General features: G+C 46.5%; 1 pseudogene; it reads right to left on the reverse strand.

Moving 5' to 3' along the window:
• Positions 1-2,012, reverse strand: part of LOC119360425 — an 8,346-nt pseudogene extending 6,334 nt beyond the window's left edge.
• Positions 2,013-4,472: the final 2,460 nt, after the last annotated feature.

A 4,472-nucleotide genomic window follows, 5' to 3' on the forward strand; every position in this document is an offset into this window, starting at 1 on the left:
CGATCGAGATGGAGGGGAGTGATGGGGAACGTAGTAATTTCAAAAAATTTCTTACGCACACGCAAGATCATGGTGATACGCAGCAACGAGAGGGGGGAGTGTATCTTCATACCCTTGAAGATCGCTTAGCGGAAGCATTTAACAACGCGGTTGATGTAGTCGTACGTCTTCACGATCCGACCGATCCAAGTACCGAACGCACGGCACCTCCGAGTTCTACACACGTTCAGCTCGATGACGTCCCTCGAACTCCGATCCAGCCGAGTGTTGAGGAAGAGTTTCGTCAGCACGACGGCGTGGTGATGATGATGATGTTCTACCGACGCAGGGCTTCGCCTAAGCTCCGCTACGATATTATCGAGGTGTAATATGGTGGAGGGGGGGCACCACACACGGCTAAGAAACGATCACGATGATCAACTTGTGTGTCATGGGGTGCCCCCCTGCCCCCGTATATAAAGGAGCCAAGGGGGAGGGGGCGGCCGGCCAGAGAGGGCGCGCCAAGGGGAGTCCTACTCCCACCGGGAGTAGGACTCCTAGTAGGACTAGGAGAAGGGGGAAAGGAGGAGGAGAGAGAAGAGGAAGGGGGGCGCCGCCCCCCTCTCCTTGTCCTATTCGGACTAGGGGGGAGGGGGCGCCGGCCAGCCCATGGCCTCCTCTCTTCTTCTCCACTAGGGCCCATGTAGGCCCATCAAGCCCCCGGGGGGTTCCGGTAACCTCCCGGTACTCCGGTAAAATCCTGATTTCACCCGGAACAATTCCGATATCCAAATATAGGCTTCCAATATATCAATCTTTATGTCTCGACCATTTCGAGACTCCTCGTCACGTCCGTGATCACATCCGGGACTCCGAACAACCTTCGGTACATCAAACTCATAAACTCATAATATAACCGTCATCGAAACCTTAAGCGTGCGGACCCTACGGGTTCGAGAACAATGTAGACATGACCGAGACACCTCTCCGGTCAATAACCAATAGCTGGACCTGGATGCCCATAATGGCTCCTACATATTCTACGAAGATCTTTATCGGTCAGACCGCATAACAACATATGTTGTTCCTTTTGTCATCGGTATGTTACTTGCCCGAGATTCGATCGTCGGCATCTCAATACCTAGTTCAATCTCGTTATCGGCAAGTCTCTTTACTCGTTCCGTAATACATCATCCCGCAACTAACTCATTAGTCACAATGCTTGCAAGGCTTATAGTGATGTGTATTACTGAGTGGGCCCAGAGATACCTCTCCGACAATCGGAGTGACAAATCCTAATCTCGAAATACGCCAACCCAACAAGTACCTTCGGAGCCACCTGAAATGCTCCTTTATAATCACCCAGTTACGTTGTGACGTTTGGTAGCACACAAAGTGTTCCTCCGGTAAACGGGAGTTGCATAATCTCATAGTTATAGGAACATGTATAAGTCATGAAGAAAGCAATAGCAGCATACTAAACGATCGGGTGCTAAGCTAACGGAATGGGTCAAGTCAATCACGTCATTCTCCTAATGAGGTGATCCCATTAATCAAATGACAACTCATGTCTATGGCTAGGAAACATAACCATCTTTGATTAACAAGCTAGTCAAGTAGAGGCATACTAGTGACAATTTGTTTGTCTATGTATTCACACATGTATTATGTTTCCGGTTAATACAATTCTAGCATGAATAATAAACATTTATCATGATATAAGGAAATATATAATACTTTATTATTGCCTTTAGGGCATATTTCCTTCAGGGAGCCGTGCGCCATTAGTAGTTATATATACTAATGGCGCCTCGGTGCGCCATTACTTGTGCGAAGGATGACGTGAGGTATTGGACGGCGCTGGCCGGAGGCTTGGGCAGGAGGACTCCATCCTGGGTGTAGCCCACGGTGATCCGGCGCAGGTCCCATGGCGTCAGGTGGAGGGTTTGAGGCTCCGGCGACACTGAGCTCTTTTGATACTCCGGCTTGACCATGCGCGTGGAGATGATCTGGACACCGCCGCCGCCTTCCATTTTGATCGCCGAGAATGTGAGTTTGAGGAGGTCGATCGTGCGTGTGTGTTCTGTGTGTTAGGTTCTAAGGGAGCCCATGTTAGCCCATGTGTGTGACAACGCACACCTCGTGGATAAGCACGTTTATTTCTTGTTTTTTTTTTCTTATTTATTTCCTATCTTTTCTGAATGTGCTTTTTAAATTTGTTCATTTTCTCCTGCAACTTGAGTGAATAAAATTTCTCATTGTCCTGAACCCACTAACATATGCCCCTCTATGATGTGGAATGTGAGAGGACGACTTTCAACGCCGTCTGCAGGTGCCCTCGCGCGGTGGCCCTTTGCAATCAGTGGCGACGAAGTGGCCTCTTGCTGATATCAGATCCATCCGCAACACCGGGCCGGAGTGGTTGTTTGCAGTTCTTGAACCCCTATGAGAGACAATGAGAATGGTGGTCTGGATGACACGCTGGCACACTTGGCATGTTTGCGACAAGATTACACCGGAGGAGGCTAGCAGACACTTCCTACTGGGCTACATCAGCTCCTTGTTATGCATCCATAAGTCCCTCATAGGTGATATACATAACGGGGAGATGGTTCTTCCTGACCCAACTGGGTTAAGGCAAGCCATGGTCCCCCGGTGCCATATCTTGACACCGTGTCAGATCCCGTGAATTTTCAGTTCTGTATGAATTTCCTCGTATTTAACCTGCATCATCCTGCGTGTCCCCCTCCCCATACTAAATAAACCGGATGACGGGGCCTCCCTTTCCTTTGGGTGCATAAGGCCGGTTTAGTCTTTATCCTTTTGAATTGTACTCCCTCCGTCCCATAATATAAGAGCGTTTTTAACACTAGTGTAGTGTAAAAAACACTTTTATATTATGAGACGGACTAGTATCTGCCGAAAATTATGTGTTAAATTTTTGAGAAAACATATTTCTTTGTTTGATTTGTTAGTATGAATTGGCAAGGGGTTAGGCAAAGCAATGTGCCTACTACGGTGGCCCACAAACTTCTTTTAAGTACATCAGATTGAACAAATCAAAACAAACATAAGTAGCAAAGATCCTTGGTAAACTAAAGGTTACGGGTACGGCAAAGATTTTTGAAGTCGCACTAGCTTCTTCTTTTCCATTTTCACATTTGTCCGACACTCTATGAGGAAACTGCAGAAGTGCAAACTTACACTAGCTAGACTAACAACAAAGGTCTGAAGAGTCACTTGACTCGCCCACCCCAATAGGTGAGAATCTAAAATCGATGAAGGTGATGTGGCTGAGGACACGCCCCCTGCAAAGCAGCTGAAAGTCAATGCTCCCACCGGATCTGATCAACTGAACAAATCACTGCCAGCAGAGCATCCCAGGGAGCAAATCCATACAAAATGGACTGGCTGCGACCTCGTGCCTGGCATTTCCACTACGCTGGAACAGCAAGATGCCATGTGGATGAACGTGGTAAGTGAATTTTAAGGTAGGCCGGAGTTTCAACAAATTAGGGAAGCAACCGATGGTGGTGACAATGGGAATACAACAGGAAGAGGCATGGAGATAGCTTTGCTATTTCGTTACATCTTTTGAGCGTAAAGAATGTTCCAAAGTTGAATTGTACTGCATGAAGTTATTCGTACCAAAATGCAATTGGATACATCATACATAACAGACTTGCTTAGTGAAGGATTTATCTTCATCTAACTTAGTTTTAGTGAACTAATATAAGTTGGCTGTAGCTACCTTAGATAGGAGTGAGCTAATGGACCCAATTCGGACCCTGTTTAGCTAATTATATTCGATACTGAAGTGCTGTCCTTCCTTGTGTTTCCTGGCCGATGCACCACCCAATCACTCAGATCATTTGTTTAACATACTCCCTTCGTCCGGAATTACTTGTTGGAGAAATGGATGTATCTAGACATATTTTAGTTCTAGATACATCCACTCTTATCCATTTTCACGACAAGTAATTCCGGACGGAGGAAGTATGTTTCACCGTAACCAAATTGGCACCATCTATAATAGAACATAAAGTAAATAAAACAAGAAAAGATAAATTAAGACAAGGGTACCAAGTTTGTTGGTCTGATACATGCAGCATTCTTATTTTTTGGAACTTGCTCGTTGCGAGCAGCAACAATGACATTTTTTACTTCTCAAATTGCTATTGATTTCGGAGCCAGCGCCTTGGCGTGTTAGGTTAGCTGGCTGCTGTTTGGCTAAGTTTGACTATTTTTATATATAAAGAGGAGGCATATCAACTTGTTAATATAGAATGGAGCCAACTAAACTAGCATTGGACTGGAAGAAATTAATCAGGTACTTATTTTGTCGTCTCGGAAAAGCTAGGGTTCGTGCCTCTCGCTGGCTCCGCCGCAGGTCCGCCTCGTCTCCGGTGGCCCTAGGGCCATGGGAGCGCGGTGGATCCTGGCAAGGACCGGTGGGAGGGCTCCGTTGTTAGTCGTTCCTTCGAGATTTGTTA

Source organism: Triticum dicoccoides, chromosome 2B (genome assembly GCF_002162155.2).
Source record: "Triticum dicoccoides isolate Atlit2015 ecotype Zavitan chromosome 2B, WEW_v2.0, whole genome shotgun sequence".
Lineage (NCBI taxonomy): Eukaryota > Viridiplantae > Streptophyta > Magnoliopsida > Poales > Poaceae > Triticum > Triticum dicoccoides.